At 43.6% G+C, this 18,439-nt stretch overlaps 1 long non-coding RNA gene across 1 annotated transcript in view; it reads right to left on the bottom strand.

Moving 5' to 3' along the window:
- Window positions 1-18,439, bottom strand: part of LOC146348861 (uncharacterized) — a 72,777-nt gene that overhangs the window by 39,984 nt on the left and 14,354 nt on the right. Inside the window, exons 2-3 of the long non-coding RNA XR_014790742.1 lie at window positions 16,386-16,472; window positions 13,936-13,960 (exon numbers count right to left, since the gene is read on the bottom strand). This is a non-coding gene — a long non-coding RNA (uncharacterized LOC146348861). The remainder of the gene's footprint in view (window positions 1-13,935; window positions 13,961-16,385; window positions 16,473-18,439) is intronic.

Here is an 18,439-nt window from a genome sequence, read left to right as displayed (position 1 = left end):
TATCATCCATCAAGGCGACCAAGGCCGTTTCTGTCCCATGCCCAGGCCTGAAGCCCAACTGAAATGGATCTAGATAATCGGCTTCTTCCAAGTGTGCCCTCAACTGCATCGCCACCACCCACTCAATCACCTTGCCCCAAAATGGCAGATTTGAGACTGGGCAAAAGTTGTTCAGAACTTGGGGATCCAAGGAGGGCTTCTTTAAGAGTGGTCTTATCACTGCCTCCTTGAGGGCTGATGGCATCACTCCCTCTTCAAGGGAGGCGTTCACCACCGCCCTGATCCCCTCACCCAGTCTCTCTCTGCAGCCCATAATGAGCCAAGATGAGCAAGGGTCAAGTAAGCAGGTGGTCGGCCTTACAGATGAAAGCACCTTGTCCACTTCATCAGAAGGAAGAAGCTGGAACCGATCCCACAAAACCGGTTTGCCACAGACCACCTCTTGCACTAACTGTATCCACAGCTCACGGAATAACACTCCTAATCCAATCAATTTTATACGCAAAGTGCCTTGCCAAGGCCTCACAGGAGGCCTTAGAATGGTCCAGCAGTTCCGGAGCCACTGGACCGACCAGGCTCCGGACTACTTGGAACAGCCTCCTGGAACAGCACTCCGCGGACGTGATAGAGGCAGCATAATATTCCTTTTTTGCTGCCTTCACCGTCACGTGATAGGCTGAAGATACAGCTCTAGCCCATGTCTGATAGTCTTTGGAGCGAGACTTCCACCACCGGCACTCTAGCCGTCTCACCTCCTGTTTCAGAGCTCGTAACTGGTGCAGTCCTGTTCAGGGGGAGAGGACGTTTCGGAGCCACCCGATCTAATGCCCCAGTGATTGCGGCATTCCAGCCACCCACCAGGGTCTCGACCGAGTGGCCATTGGCGTGCTCCAGAGAATCCCCAAGTGTGTTCAAGAATCCATTCGGATCCGTGAGACCCCTGGGGTAGACCATTTTAATGGGTCCTCCATCCCTGCGGAGGGGTTGTGGAACCGAGAAGTCCAATGTCACCAGATAGTGATCTGACTATGACAAGGGGGTGGTGGATATACCCCCGACTTCCAGATCACTCCCCCCTTCTCCAGAAACAAACACAAGGTCTAGCGCATCACTGGCTACATGGGTGGGCCCAGTTAGAATAGTGTGCAGCTCCCAGGAAGCCATGGTCTCCATAAAGTCCCGAGGTGCCCCCATGAGGACGGCCTCTGAATGTACATTGAAGTCCCCCAACACCAGTAAGTTAGGGGACTGCACACACACATCAGAGACCACCTCAAGCACCCGGCCAGAGAGTCAGTCGTGCAGCAGGGTGGACGGTACACAAGCAGAATCCCCAGACTGCCCCTTGGGCCCAACCTCCAGTACATGCACTCAGCAAACTTGGTCTCCCAGAGAGGGGGTCTGATGAAAACCAAGGACTCTCTGTAGGTAACAGCCACCCCCCTCCCTGATCCCCAGCCCTCAGCTGCTGTGTGTACGAAAATCCAGCTGGACACATGGCCGCAAGAGTTGGAGCAGCGGCCCCAGCCAGCCAGGTCTCCATAATACATGCCAGGTCTGCACCCTCGTCCACGATCATGTCATCCATTTCTTCACACAGTGCATAGTTAAGCTATGGAACTCGCTACCCCAGGATGTAGTGATGGCCACCAATTTGGGTGGCTTTAAAATGGGGTTGGACAAATTCCTGGAGGAAAAGGCTATCAATGGCTACTAGTCCTGATGGCTGTGTGCTACCTCCAGTACCAGAGGCAGTGAGCCTCTGGGGAATACCAGTTGCTGGGGAACATGGGCAGGAGGGTGCTGTTGTGCTCATGCCCTGCTTGTGGGTTCCTGGTTGATAGCTGGCTGGCTGCTGTGTAAACAGAATGATGGACTAGATGGACCCTTGGTCTGATCCAGCAGGGCTCTTCTTATGTACTGGCAGTAAGTAAAAAGTAAAGTAAGCAACTTTATACTGGTATTTGGAGTATTTTGACTCCACTCCTTTGCCTTTGGCTCTGCCCCCTTTTTCCTTCAGCCCTGCCCACCACTGGAATGCAGCCCCCGAGAGCTTCTCCAAAATTAAATTTGGCCCTCGGACTGAAAGAGATTCAACACCCCTGGGCTAAACCATGGTTGAGTGTTACATCTGAACTAGGCCTTTATTCCTGAATACTAAAATCCCAAAGGGAACTTTGGATAAGGGATTTTGCCAAGCTGACATTGCATGCCCTGTAACATTATCCCCCCTTTGAAACTGTTTTTGCTTTTGAGCACCTAGGCCTGATGAAGACATCTGTGAAACTGGAAAGTATCCACTGTTAACATTTTGATTAGTTAAGATATAGATTTAAATACCTGTGTGAAGAAAAACAGTTCCACACAAATTAACTCTACTGTGTGAAAGCTTACTGCATGTTGCGGGGGGCAGGGGGGCTTATCTGGGTACATGCTATTAAATACGCTTCCCCAAAACACCATGTGCATATCCCCTTTCATTTCCCAAATTAAAACTGGGACAAACTTGGATAACAACTCCCACACTAAAGATGGCTGCACAATTGTCTCCCAGTATTATTACCCATTGTAGACCGCTCTTTTCTGCCTGCTGTACACTGTATTCATTCACTCTGAAATAAACCTTTTCTGCACTCGCTTCTGAAGCACTGGGTTAGTAAACTGGCCATAGCCATTCCCTTTTTAAAAAACCTTAAGAATGCTTAATAGAATGTATAATCTCACACTGGATCTGCTGGTACATATTATAGAATCAATGCAACTCGAAATGCATTCCACAACAACATCTGGATGGGAAGTTATGAGGGGAGATGGTAGGAAAAGCCAGTGCCCTCTAAAACAAGAGTGGACAGACTTCAGGCTTACAGGATCTATTTTATTTTTTGTTAGAGCTCCATGATTCACCATCTAGATCCATATGAAAAATACTGGCTTAGGAGACATACACTTAGAATTAAGGAACAGGATACATCTGAGCACATGCTCAGCCCAGGAATTTGTTAGCAGTCCCAGCACTGAACTCACAGATCTTCCATGCAAAAAACACTCTTGGTTTTCCCTCAGGCATTGCTCATTTCAGTAGCCTTATTTAGGACAGAGCCTTCTTCATTTGTTGTTGTTGTTGTTGTTATTATTATTATTATTAAACAATTAGCAGTCAGAAACCCTTGCCAATCTGCTGCAAATCACCCAATCTACCAGTAGATTCTGATCTACCTTCTGCCCACCCCTGCCCTGGAACACAAAAAACCCTAGGTACTTAAATAGGGACTGTGTCAAAACAGGGACTATGATCTACCAAGGACAAAACTCAGAAAATAGAGTTTGTCCCTGGAAAAGACAGACAGGTCAAGACTGCATACATGTGCTTTCCCATATATAATCCACGTGGAAGCCTGTACACAAATTTGTATGGGATTCAGATATTCTCTAGATCTTATATCTAGGGACAATTTGCTCTGAATCACTGAGGGTGATCCACATATGGAAACAGGCTTCTATAGTCCTTAGTGCAACCTAAAACCCGTTTTGCACCTAGCATGATCTAACCTAATTAGTTCTGATTGCCATCTAATCTAATTAATGCTAAAGTAAGTGCTCTTCCCAAAAATACAGAAACGTCACATTCCAGAAACAGGAAGTGATTACTGCCTCTGATGAAGAGGAGATTGTTCTTTAAATGCATTGGGCCTACTAAAAATGTGAATGGAAAGAACATAATTTCCACCACACCTTTTGGCTTTCCCACTGAGTCCTGTTTTTCCTCTCCCCTCCCTCCTTTTTTCTTTGCTTTTTGCTTGCTTGACATCCAGCCTAAAGAAGAGCTCTTGGGAACTTGAAAGCTTGCACACACTAGCATTTTAGCTGATCCTAATGAAGGTACTTTCCGACTACCACTTCTGAACTTCTGGATATGGAGTCACATGTGTAAAAAGGGTGCAGGAGGACTCACATATCCAGTCCCTGATGTTCTTGCGCTATGTTATATATATACTACATTAGATTACCGCAACACACTCTATGTGGGACTGCCCTTGAAAAGTATTCAGAAACTGCAGCTGGTGCACAAGGCAGCAGCCTGTTCACTCTCTGATTTATGCTTTTTAGAACACATTGTGCTCATTTCTTATGTCTACTGAACAAGATTCCAGTTTGTTGCCAACTTCAGTCCAAGTTGCTGGTACTTACCTATAAAGATCTAAATAGCTTAGGGCCAGAATATATAGCCTCCTCCCACATGAACCTGCCTGTAGGCTGAGAACATCTTCAGAGGCCCTGTTGTCTGTCCCACCACCAAAAGAGATCTGATTGGTGGGAATGTGAGCTAGTTATGGAATTCCCTGCCAAAGAAGGTGAAACCAGCTCCGTCTCTGATGGTATTTGGGTAGCCAGCGAAAATATTTTTATAAAGAACATAAGAAGAGTCGTGCTCGGTCAGACCAAAGGCCTATATCATGGGTCCTCAATGCAGCACCCATGGGGATTGCCAATGGCACCCTCAAAGCTCTGCACTCCCTCTCCCTTCCTGAACCTGCTGCTGATCAGCTGTTTGGCAGACTGGAAGAGAAGTAGAGTCGCTTCCTGGACCTGCCCAGTCTTCTTCCACCCACACAGACCTTTCCCCTTTGATCTCTTTCCACTTCCAGCCTCTAGCCTCACTATTTCTCTCTCCCCAACCCCTTTCTTGGCTATTTCTCTCCCGTAACCATCCCTAGCCTTCTTTCTCTCCCTTCCTAGCCCCTAGCCTTGCTCTCTCTGCCACACACCCTTTTATCTCACTGTTTCTCTCCACCCCTAGCCATTAGGCTCGCTATTCCCCCCCACTCCCAGTCACTGTTTTATTTCATTGTTTCTCCCCCCACTCCCAGCCCCTTGCCTTACTATTTTTCTCTCCCTTCCCAGCTCCCTCTGTCTCACACACGCAGAGCACCTTCCTGGGTGGGGGCTCTGGTGGCAGAGGAGAAGGTAGAAATGCCAGATGGGGAATGGAGTGGCTGAACCTGGGGTCAAGAGAGGGGGAAAAAATCATTTCCTTTTAGTGCTGGGGGAAGGTGTGTGTGTGTGTGTATGATGAGAACAATCCTATGTAGGGCCTATTCCCACTGAGTTCCATCAAACCATGCATAAGATTGCAGCCCTAAATGGGTATTTTGATGTGCTTCTGTGGGCTCAAGTATGTGGATTGGCTTGGAGTTCAGACCCTTCCTCTGCTTGTACAGTTTCTTGGGTGAATTACTTGTCTTGTAGCCAGGCCCCCACGGCAGCCATTACGTGACTAGCCACATCTGCTGTGGGAGCTCTTTTATGGCATATGTGCCCACAGATCCAAAAACGTTTGGGGCTCCTGGTCTATCTAGTCCAGCCTTCTGTTTGCACAGAATCCAACCAGATGCCCAGGGAAGCCCATAAGCAAGGCATGATTGTAACAGCACACAAACCTTCCCACTTTCGTATTCCCCAGCTACTGGCCATCAAGAGGCATACTGCTTCTGAGGTAATATATAGCCATCATGAGTAGTAGCTATTGATAGCCTTATCCTCCATGAATTTGTATAATGCCCCTTTAAAGCCCTCCATGTTGGTAGTTATCACTACCTCTCATGATAGCCAATTCCTTAAGTATATGCTATGAGAAGACATACTTTCTTTTATCTTTCCTGAATCTCTCACTTTATGGGATCATCCAGTATTATTCTGCATGGCTTTTCAGGGTTTTTTTTAACTGAAAGTTTTAACTCTGCTCTTTTTGGTTTTAAGGCTTTAGTTTTAATTTTTGTTATTTCATGGGTTTTGTTCTGTTATGTAAACCACTTTGGTGGGCCATGTTAAGGCTGAATTGCGGTACAAAAATGCTTTTGTAAATAAATATAAATACTGCCAAATCAATTATATCAGTTGTCTATTCTGCAACTGTTGATTATCTGTTTAGGAGAGGGGTATGAATTTAGCTTCTCCCTTCCGGACAATCAGGTACAGCCTCATCTATTTGGCAGGGAAGAGAGAAGGGAGGGGGGATACATAAGCATCTCTTTCTGTGAATATTTCTGGATAGAGGCCATTTTATATTGTTTTACTGTGTGCTTTTTGGCTTTAATTTTTGTGAACCGCCCAGAGAGAACTGGCTATTGGGCGGTATAGACACGAAATAAATAAATATAAAATTGTATGCTACAAAATGCAGGCTGGTAAATCTAAATCCAAATTATTTATATATATATATATATATATATATATATGCTGTAAAAAGGAAAATGAATGAGTTAGAAGAAACAAGATTGCACTGCTTTAGCTTCACCACTTTAACTTACAAGTTCAACTTCTCAACCACAATTAGAAATTAAACTCCCAGCCCTCTGATATTCTTAGTTTAAAGGAAATACTTTAAATCCAAGCTCATAATATAGTATGAGAGCTGACAGTCCTGTCCTGTTATAGCCCACTCTCATTTCCAATGTGGTCTTTCACAAGCGCCCCCTTCATGGTGCAGTAGGATGGTGGTAAATGTTTGTGGGAAAATGTGCTGTGCTTCTCCTACTATAAAAATACCGGAAGCCTGCAACAGGAAGCATCTTTAAATTCTCATTGTTTATAGTTACTAGATAAAATATAGCTGCATCTGCTAAGGACGGCTTTTTGTCAAAGCTGGAAGCTGATCTTAAAAAGGGAACCCGGGTTTTCATTTGTTTGTTTGATGGCATGGTTGACACTTTTTGGCTGGGGTTGCATTAGAGCAAATACCATTATTTTCTCCGGACCGCAAGTTGTAATACAATGTGTCCTATTTCTCTTAACTGTTAAGAGAAGCACAGCTTACAGAATCAATCATTCCACTTGTTCTAAATCTTATATAAACCAACCCTCCAGTTAATTTTAATTAAGTGCTCACCTTTGGCCTGCTCAGTTGCTTGCTCCTCTCTCTTACTCTCTTCTCCCTCTTGAACCCAGATGCCTCCCAAGGCCACAGAAAGAGGCAAGTGATGTGCATCCCAGAGAGGCTCACACTGGTGCCTGCATTGTGCTCTTTTCGGCACCAGGTGAAGACCTTTTTATTTTCCCAGGCATTTTAGTTTTTCGGTTTTTGTTTTAAACCTGGTACTGTATTTAAAATCTTTGCACTGCTGCTAGGTTCTATTTGGTTATTCTTTTTATTCTTCATATTGTCGCTTTCAACTTTTATATTGTATTAAATCATCTTGTATTTTATGGCTTTAATGGTTGTGAACTGCCTAGAGAGCTTCAGCTACTGGGCAGTATAGAAATGTAATATATAAACAAATAAATGTGCTTGGCTTCCATCACCACTATTGCTGCAAGAAAACTAGGCACAATGCCATTCTGCCACTCCCATTCTTCCCAGGACCCAAAAAGAGATATTGGGGTTGTGATGGACAGCTCAATGAAAATGTTGACCCAGTGTGCAACTGCTGTGAAAAAGGCAAATTCCATGTCAGGCATAATTAGGAAAGGAATTGAAAATAAAGCTGCCAATATCATGCTGCCTTTATACAAATCTATGGTGCAACCACACTTGCAATACTGTGTACAGTTCTGGTTACTGCACCTAAAAAAAGGATATTATAGAGTTGGAAAAGGTGCAGAAAATGACCAAGGGGCTGGAGCAAGTCCCCTATTAGGAAAACTTACAACATCTTGGACTGTTCGGCTTAGAAAGAAGCCGAGTGAGGGGAGACATGACAGATGATACCTCCAGAGCCAATGTCTGTAAATAACTTGAGGAAAGCTGAATTATGGAACTCCCCACTGCCAAGAAATAGCTAGAATTTCACGATTTTCAAAGAAGGATTAAATATCAACACAAAATGATATCAGCAATTGCCAGCTGATTATGCCAAACTCCACCTCTATCTGTCACCATTTTGTGACTGGTGGGTCTCAGTCATTTTCAACTCTCCCTCTCAGGCCCTGGGAAGTAGAAAGTTTGAGAACCCCTGGCCTACTGCCACTGCAGCAACTGGTAAGGCAGGACTTTATATTATATACTGCAAAGCGCCACTTACCATTTAAAAACAACAACAACAAACTATTACACACACACGTGCGCCACATTTCCAGTCTGGTAGTAAAATATGCACTTTTGGAAAATAAGAATACTTGCTTATTTTATTATCTCTTTATATCCAGCCTTTCGTCAGTGGAACAATACAATATAATCAAAAACCATCTAGGAAATAAAGCAGCACAGCAGATAACAGTTCACTTAAAACAGGCAGAGAGAGAGAGAGAGAGAGAGCGAGAGCCCAGATAATCAAAACATGTTTTTACCCAGTGACTAAACATCATCAGCGAAGAATCCATGTGAGCCTCCCAGCAACAGTGAGTTCCACAACTTGGGTCCCACAAACATAAAGGCCCTGCCCTGTACATCCACCAACTGAGCCCCTTGCTTCAGAGTTTTGACCAGAAACCTGACCTGCAGCGTGTTGTGCAAACCAGGTCATTGAAATCAATGGCGCATACTTCTGAGTAGATGAGATTCTTCTGATGTATAGGATTGTGTATCAGTCATGGGTGGGCCTGAAGACGATGCAGGGAACTGAAGAGGTAATGGATGTGTGTAATGGATCGAATGTTGTACTTGGTCGGGATTATTCATTTATTTTATTTATTTTATAAAAGATTTCTATGCCCCCTTTCAAAGCATAAAGTTTTCCCAAGGTGGCATACAATAACATCAATATCTAAAATATTAAACTAAAAGAGCAATATAAAATACTTCAAACCAGTAGCCCCAATAAGAATATAAAGAAAAAGCACCACAATTTAAAATCCAGCCAACACTCTTAATAAGGGTCAGATTGGAATTAAAAAGTCAAAAGGTAAAATTTCTACTGAGCCCTAGGCCAGTTACTGTCTCTTTCATTCTCACTTCCCTCACAGGATTGTTGTGAGAATAAAGAACATGGGCTTGGTCTCCATGGAGGAAGGGGGTGATAAAAAAATATGATAAAATAAATAAACTGAAGCTCCATCCCTTGATGACAAGAAATTCTACTGAGCTTATATTTGGGGGCCAGAGGTTTCAGCAGGCACTGATTGCACACCTATATTTACAGTCCTAAGGGCTAGAAACTGTAATTAAAATAAATACATACAGCTTCAGACTTAGTTCTATCACCAGCCTCTCCGCAATTTTATCTGTTTCTAAAGGTGCAATCCTATGCATGTTCAGATAGAAAAATGTCCTACAACTCTCAGCATTTTTTCTATCTAAACATGCATAGGATTGCACCCTAACATGCAATTCTGTACGTGCAGAGTAAATCAATGGCAGTACTAAAATATCCAAATTAACCTCCTTTTCACCAAATCCTGGAAATCACTGAAATCCAGTAACCAATCCAGTCTTTGTCAACCCTCATGCTAATGTCCCATTTTCAACAGACTCCTGTAGGTTTTACAAGCTTCCAAACAGGACATTTTTGTCATACTATGTTCCAAAACCATAAAGAGTTACTCTGGATTTAAAAAAAAGTAGTTTTCACAGGAAAAAATAGCATGAAATTGGGGCAACTGCAACCAACTAAAAGCAGAATAAAAAAAAAAAGTATGAAACTAGTTTCAAAAAACAGAAAGACTTTGGAGGATTTTTTTTCCTCTGAATGTTGAATCCCCTTTGGATTTATGTGGGAGGTTCTGCCACTGGAGAACTCCTTAATACTACTACTGAGTTGCAAACCATATAACTTTTAGCTGCACTGAAGAATCAAGAAGTGGCTTAAAATAACACTGTATAATGTATTATTTTTAGGTTTTATATTCCCCCCTCTCATACTTTTGTTGAGTAAGTATCTCAGTCATTGGACAACGCCCTACTGACACTAATATAGTCCTGCCTTCAAAATAAAAGACTTACATAAATAATCTCATAGTTGCTCTTTTGCTTTTCAAAAACCACAGCTACAGTAGGTCAAAGTACTCAGATCAGAGATTAATGCCTCAGCACAGTTCTTTGGCAATAAACACCACTGGATTCAATGGGGTTTACTTCCAAGTATATGTGTGTGGTACTGAGATGCCAAATAGTCTAAATCCTGTTAATAAATTGGGTTGTATGAATTAAGTTCTTTCCTTAATCCATCGCAAATTCATTCAATAATGTTTTATTATTGCCTTAAGTGTATGCAAAGTTTTTTAAAATAGTAGTAGTAGTAGTAGTAATAATAATAATTTCAATTTACGAATCTCTCTATAGCCAAAGATTTCAGGGCAACTTACATAACAAAAACAAATACAATAAAACCAAGGATAACACACATTAAGAGTGCAATCCTATGGGGATAGTTGGCCGCCTCCGAACACAGAGGTGATCCACTATCCAATGCAGGGCAGGCGGGGCATGGAGGGGATCTTCTCCTCCGTTCTCCAGCCATCCTGCATTTGAGGCTGATTTTGGCTGTAACCCAGGCACCCCAGAGCGGGGTGGGAGGAGGCCAGACAGTGCATAGGAAACATAATAACAGCTCTTCCACTGTCCGCTCCCCTCCCCCAGGAAATCCCCCCTTTGGCCGCTCTGCGCTGCTCTGCATTTTATTCAGGATATGAGAATTCTGAAGCCCTCCCACCCATTTGGCACTGCCATCCTATACATGGCTACTCAGAAGTAACCCCCACCTAGCTCAATGGGACTTACTTCCTGGGAAATATGCATAAGACTGCAACCTGAAAATCTTATTCAGACAATTCCCTGGCACCTGAGATTTGAGGAGCCGTTGCCCGCATGTTTTTGAACGTATCTTCACAGTCTAGGTGAAGGGCTAGAAACTCAGTTTTTCTTAAGTGCAAGTTCAAATGCTCAGGCAGTTGAATTCTGTGCCTGCTGCCCCATGGATGGCGCAATCCTATAGGGATAGTCGACTGCCTCCGAACTTGGAGGCGACCGACTATCCAGTGCAGGGCGGGTGGAGCACAGAGGGGATCTTCTCCTCTGCACTGCAGCCCCCCTGCATTTGCGGCTAGACAGCGAATTTCGGCTGTCTAGCCGGAGCAGCTCGGAGTTGGGGGGGGAGGCCAGATGGCGCATAGGAAGCATCGTACCAGAGCTGCCGCTGTCCCCTTCCCACTCCCAGGAATGCCCCCTTTCCCCTGGCTCCATACTGCTCTTCTGAGCTTGGAGCTAGGGGCAAACCGCGCTGCCTACGAGGCATTGGGGTGGGGGCAGGGAGGCTGTTTTCTGGGAACCGACCTCAGAGCACTGGCTCCAAGGTCGGTTCCCAAAAACTGAAAAATCCTATGGCCATCTAGTTGCTGTGTAGTGGCCATAGGATTGAGCCCCAAAATAATTTTGTTTATGTTTTAAAAGTAGCAATGATATTTTGAAATAATTTTAAAACGAGAAATACCCAAACAGTTAAAACATGGAAAATATGATTTTAAAATGGAGCATTAAACATATAATTAAAAATAAAACAAGCAGGAGTTTAACATTATTTTTGAAGGCTGTGTAAAAAGCCTGGAAGAATAAAATGTCTGTGGGGAGCCAAAAAGTCAACAAAGTAGGTGCCGGGTAGGCCTCTCTAGGGAGAACGTTCCACAATTTGGGGCAACCACTGAAAAGGCCTGTTCACCTACCAAATCCCAGGATGTGGGAAGAGGCGGTTCTTTAGATACTGTGGTCCCAAGCCATGAAGGGCTTTATAGGTTAACACCAGCAGTTTAAATTATCTTTCTTATAATTTTTTCTTCCCACCCTCCCTTTAATGTTTTACTGCTTGAGGAAGATGGTGGGGGTGGAGGAGGCTTTCCACATTTGGGCTGTACATTGATAGAAAGGCTGGATTCAGGTTTGCAAGGGCAGAGTACCTTCTGGTGAATGACCTCCTACATTGGTGGATACCCGTGGGCTAACCCAGTGGTACTGGACTGGCAACAGCAGCACCACCACAATCAGGATCAGGCACCTGGGTCTGAGCCGCCAATTTAATTTCCCACAATACTCCAAGGCTATGCTACATCAGGGGCATTGTGGGAAATTAAAATGGTGGTCCAACTGCTAGGCATGGGGGCCCAGAGCAAACATCAGCAGGTTGGTGGACTTGCTGGGGTACGAGAACCCCAACAGCTGTCCCAGCATGTTGATACTGGGCAGGTCGATACTGTGTTTCTTACAAGCTGTTGTACATTTCCTTACCAAAGTGCACCTCCTGTAAAATCTCAATAAATATTTAATAAGTACAAAATATTGTGGGAGAACTCTCCTTGTTTAAATTCATTTTCAATAAGTTCCCCTTACTATTTTTTTTAATTAAAAAAGGAATTCTGCTTGGCCTTCTAAGCCTTATCTTATAATTCTGTTAGTCGCATCATCCCCAGTCAGCATTGCCAATAGTCAGGGATGATGGGAGTTTTAGTCCAACAACATCTGGGTATCCAGGGTTGGGAAAGGCTGAGCATCTGGAGCAATAGAAAAATTTGCTCCATCATTTGTACCAGCCCTTCAAATATTTGAAGATTGCTATCATATCGCCTCTTAATCACCTTTTCTCTAGGACAAATACACCAACTCCTTCAGTCTTTCCTCATAGGACTTGGTCTCCAGGCCCATTACCATGTATGTCTCCCTTGTCTGGACATGAGCTAGTTTGTCGAGATCCTTCTTAAACTGTGGTGCCCAGAATGGAGCACAGTACTCCAGCTCAGGTCTGGTAGTATTAATATAAATCCTATATTAATAGTGATTTCATTGTTGAGTGTGGATCTTTATGTAGTCAAAATGGCACCATCCATGCACAGATAGAAGTATCAGCAGGCTCAGGGGGTACCCCAAGGTTTGCAGTAGTATCAAGTATTTACAAGGCATACCCCCTAGGGACAGGAAAAGAACGAAAATAGTCCAGTGGGGATAGAACATGCTCAGTAGGGATGGCAGAGAATTCTGCCATGGATCACGGTGAGGCCAAATGCCAGTGCATTCGGCCCCCCGAAATCTGTAGCGGAACAGCCTGCCCCCCCGCCCCCCCGCGGATACACCCCAGGATGAGACTTACCTGGGGCGGATCTTCCGGGGGGCGGCGGGTCCGGCGGCAGCTGGTCTTCCGACCTACTGCCGCCGCAGCCATTCGCAGTTTTTTTTTTTTTTTACAGAGATGTGACAGGCTACGTAAGTTTTTACGTAGCCTAAAACGACTGGGTAAAAAAAAAAAGGCGTATGCAAAAGACGACCCAAACTAAGGAACGCAAATGGCAGCGGCTATAGCCGCCGCCATTTGCGTACACGGTTCCCCCCCTCCAGAGCCCTCCGCGGCCGGAAATCCGGCTGCAGATGGCTCTGGCCTGTCTGGGCCTGGCCGGCTGCTCCGTGGAGCTGCCGCGGAGCACAGCCAGCCGCAGAGGATTCCGGGGGGGGGGGGGAGGAATGGAGCGCCTCCCCCATCGAGGATTCCGGGGGGAGGGACAGAACGCCTCCCCCACCACCATAAACATGATCCTTGAAAGGTAAGTATCCCTAATGCTCAGTGGGCACCTGTCCACAGAATGCTGACCAATTGTTGGAGAGGGAGGCAATGGAAAACCAGGGTGAAAAGGAAATGGAATGGAGTGCGATGGAAGAGGGTATAGCTGGTTGATTAAAACAGTGATGCAACTTCTGCTAGTGTGGGTCCTTTGGGGCTTAACTGGGTGAAAACGTCCAAGGCTTTGAACTGAACAAACTTTCTGTAGTTAGAAACCCAGTGATACATAAAACAATACAGCAATTGCTCACCCAGAGCTAAACACATTAAGTTGTCTGTTAACACAAGCACCGTACAATCATCTCCCTTAGTCCAAAGAGAAATTTATAATTCTTGCTTGCAAAACTTTGTAGTTAGCTACTCCAGCATTTCCCTGAGTCACCAAGGTGCTGGACCCTTCAGTTACTTCTCTGCAGATAACTTTAGTCCCAAGCAACAGCACAACAATCACAAATGGCAAACTTACCAAATGCAGCTTGAAGGTCACAGCCCTGCAATAACAATGCAAATATAACATGTATCAGAAATGCAAAAAGGCATTATCTAACACTGCCCACAGGCCAGCAAGACCCACTGCTAGTGCTTCCTAAAGCAATCAGAACTGAGCCAAAATGCTTGTTTCTGAAACAGGAGAGAGCTCAACTGATCCATCCCATTCCAGAAACGATACAGTTTGGCTTATTTCTGGGGTTGCTTTAGGAAATGCTAGCTTCCTGTTGTGCTGGTGGTTGATCTTGTGCGTGCAACAGAATGAGCAGAGCCACAGCAGCAGTATTGGATACTGCCCATAGATTCCCCACCCCCACCCCCACCCCCACCCCCACCCATAGATTCCCCAATCAACCATGTACATATATCACTTCAATTTATTTTATACACGGTGATATGAGCCCATAATTATTATTCAGCTCCCCAGCAAAACGAGCTGACTATGGGCAGTATCCAGTACTTCTGCTGAACTTCCACTCGTTCTCTCGTGCCCATGGGAACCATTGCAAGCACAATAGGAAGATAGCACTTCCTAAAATAATCCTGGAAATGAGAAAGGAATACTCTTATCCAGAATAGGACAGATCTGTGGATCTTCCTCCTGTGAGCTCTACTGACCTCCCCCATTCCAGAAATGAGCATTTTGGCTAATTTCCTATTGTTTTTGGAACCACTAGCTCCCCATTGCTCTAGTGGAGGATCCTGCTAGCACGTGGGCAGCACTGGATACTGCCCTCTTTTCCCTCTTAGGTCTTCTGAGTGATGACTCCACCCCAACAGGGCTAAACCAACCAGTTCATGGGGGTTACGGGAGCCCTCCCCACTGCAATGTTTTTTCCCCCAGGTACCACTTGTATTTTTATCGAAACCAAACAAGAAAAGTCATTTTGGCTAATTATACTCTACAGTCATACATAGCTCCACATAATTTTTAAACAAATAACTACTTCTTTATCTTGGAGTTTATGTACTGGGTATTAAATCTGTCACTACTGTCATAACTGAGAATTTGTTTAGGATGGGGTGGGGGAAACTAAACTGGTGTCCTATGTATCTGATTCCTCTATTAATTATCAATAGCAACAAGGATATTATTGGCTAAACATTGGGACAAGTCAACTAATTCTATCAACAGATGCTTGGGACAAAGAGACTGTAGAATATGAACCAGATATTCATGATTATTTTTTCTTATGCAATCAATTCATCTTAGCTTATATTCACTTTTATATTCTATGCACCAAAGCTGATATACAAGCTGTTTTCAACCTCCATACACAACAAAACAGGTTTTGGATTTTTGTGTGAAGCAATCAGTATTCAAAAATGTGTTTTATCTTTCTTTTTTAATGCAAAGTGTGTCCTTCCAGCACTATTTCTGGTAAACATGAGCCTATTTCCGCCTTCATTAGAAAACAATGGAGGAAGGAAGGAAGAAGGAATTGTTTTACTACACATTTCAGTTTGCAAAATGCATCATCTGAACATGTTTAATAAATCCTGATACAAATACTTCCAGGGTCAGTTGCTCAAATATAAATTATAGTATATAGGTTGAATCCAGACGTAGCCATACTTAGAGTAGAGTAGACCCTTCTACTCATCAAAATCAGTGGGGCTAACTTAAGTCTCATTGATTTCAATGGGTTTGCTCTAAGTATGAAATAAAATAAAATAAATTTCGTATCACCAGTCAACTGTTTCTATAAATGCACTTTTAACTTAAACCATAATCCTTTTTTCTCCAGTGGTCTACACTGGGGTAAATGCACTATGCTGGTATAGAGAGGAACAGTGGCTCAGTGGTAGAGCACCTGCTTTGCATGCAGAAGGTCCCAGGTTCGATCCCCAGCATCTCCAGGTAGGGTAGGAAAAGATCCTGTCTGAAAACTTGGAGAGCCACTGCCAGTCATTGTCAACAATACTGGGCTAGATGGACCAAGGACCTGACTGGGTAAGGCAGCTTCCTATGTTCCTATGAGTAAGGATCCTATGTCTCTGTTAGTACTGGGGGATTTAGGTGTGATCCCATCCCTGCCCCATGGGCATAACTCATGGACATGCTGTAAGTCTTTGCACATTTTACTTGGGTTAGCTAGTAGGGAACTATTAGTTAGCCTGTCTGTAAAAGGACTCAAAATAACTCATTGCTTAGCATAAAGGCCTACGTGCCTCAACTTCCACTAGCATATAAGGAATGGCAGTGTATGCAAAAGCCCTGGCAAAACTAATATAAGCCCTAATCTTTACAGTTTCATGAACTTCCCTTTAAACTATCTAGGCAGCCCTTTTGCATAATTCTGTGGGAAAGTGCTCACTTAATTATGGGCAATGAATATTCAAGATGCATCTGCTAATAAAAACAAATTGTATGTAATCACAAATCTAGCTGAATGCATTGTACATTTTGCCTGAGATCAGCCTTACCCAACCTGGTACCCTCCAGATATGTTCGACTTCAACTCCCATCATCCCCCAGCCAGCAAGGAGAGCATCAGATTGGGGAAAGCTGCCCTAAAGCAAGTAAAGGACAAGTATATAAATAGAGGATAACACTGCAGTATTTTTTTTTAAGTATTCTCTTCTCAGCATGATGAAGATTTTAGCTAAGAAAGACCAAGGTTCTTAATAAACACATATTATCTGTACAGTTGGAAATACGAGCATAAACAAGGATTTTGAGAATATCCAATTGAATCTTGATAGCTATTTTGAAAGGCTTCGGCCTTTACAGAGGTTATCTTGCTTCATTAAGCAACATAGAACAAAGGAGAAGTTTTAAGACCAGAATGATCACCAAAGTTTGGAATATTTTGCTGGAGCAAAATAGTTCCAAAAGCCTTCCTTTTAAAGCTGTTCACTGTCTTTACCAGAAGTACATTTATCACCAGCTTCGCATTTGGCTCTGCCGTGATGAGCAAACAAGGAACTTGAACTCAAATGATTGTAATCAGCTGCATGAAGGAAAGCACGTGACAATCATTACACCTAGAGTAAAGCATGTAACTGCACCATTGCTGCTAAAATTTGATACCATTATGTTTGTAACTTGTATTAAAAAACCCAACCAAACTTTTTTCCTTACATCAAAGCACAGTTTACATATTTTGTCTGACACACAAGTAATTCAGATGGGGGATGAGGAAGCAATCCATCATCCTACTATGTATTAAAGGGGGATCTAGAAATAGAAGGCGCCATTAAGGTGGAGAAGTTAGCAAGTTTGCCTTAAAACGATGGCGGTCTTACTTTACAAGAACAGTCCTCTCTTTGAAGGAGTGTCTTGTCCAAGTCTGGTTTAAAGATAAAGAACCACCAGAAGGGAAAGCAGCAGGGGCCTTGAAGTTGCCCATCCACAGTTTAATCTGGGCTATGGAAATTGATGTCCTCTTTTCTGGTGATCTGTAAGTGCCACCCACCCTAGAATTTAGAATGATAAGTCTCATGTTCAGTTCTTGCTCAGCCATGAAGCCCACTGGTAATGGTGAGACAGCCTCTCTCTCAGCCTGATCTACCTCCCAGTATTGTTGTATGGATAAAAGGGTAAAGAAAACCAAGCAACTATGACCTCCCTTGGGGGAAGGATGGGATAAAATTATAATAAAATACAGTGAAAGATCCATGAGAACATGGATCATATTCTTGGGGGGAGGGGAAGCATTCTGACAGCCTATGCATGTTTACTGATCACCAAGAAAGTAGAGCAGACTATAAAATGTAGCTAATCATGTGATTAGCTTAGGGCTCAAGAATGCAATGACTTGGACCCCTCTCATCAGGGCTCTTGTCTGCAATTTTGGAAATGTAATTATGCAAGTCTATTAGTCAAATCAGCTACCACATCAAGACTATGCAGCAAACTGTGTGCATAGCAAACACTTCCTGTAAACATATTACTGTGTATGCTTAACAGAGTCAGAAAGAAAGAGCTACAGAACTCAACTGATGTGTGTGCTTAAATTTATTTCTGCCACTTATCACCAAACTAACATTGAAGAAATCAAAAAACAAAGTAAGAATACCCCAATTTCCCTGGGAACTGGCAAAGGAGAATCATTTCTGCCTGGAAGAACTTAGACTCAGTTCAAACAGAATCTCGTTTATCTTTTGTTCACATCTTCTGTTCATACCGACAGGCATTTTGAGATTAATCAAATAGAAGACAACACAGGTATCTGGCTCAGAGTCTATAGGGTTTTTTAATGGGTTCTGAACAATATGTTATGTGGAGCTCTGTGAGTAAGAGATGTATTTTCACAATAATGGATACTTCTTAAAATAAGTATAGAGCACATGTTTGCACACACAGCATGATATCTCCCCATTGTGCCCTCCTGGGTACTCGGTTCAGTACGAGAATAGACTTGGGGGGGGGGGGTTTGCATAGAAATCCCATCTTTTTCTCCAGGCTTCCTGACCATTTGAGTGCCAATCTGGAGTATATCTATCTCATGCTGGGCAAACAGGACAGATTGGTATAC

The sequence above is a fragment of the Heloderma suspectum genome, chromosome 4, assembly GCF_057233095.1.
Source record: "Heloderma suspectum isolate Gila_16-S chromosome 4, 16-S_ref, whole genome shotgun sequence".
Classification (NCBI taxonomy): domain Eukaryota; kingdom Metazoa; phylum Chordata; class Lepidosauria; order Squamata; family Helodermatidae; genus Heloderma; species Heloderma suspectum.
Note: the sequence above shows the minus strand (reverse complement) of the source record. Positions and strands in the feature narration are given on the sequence as shown.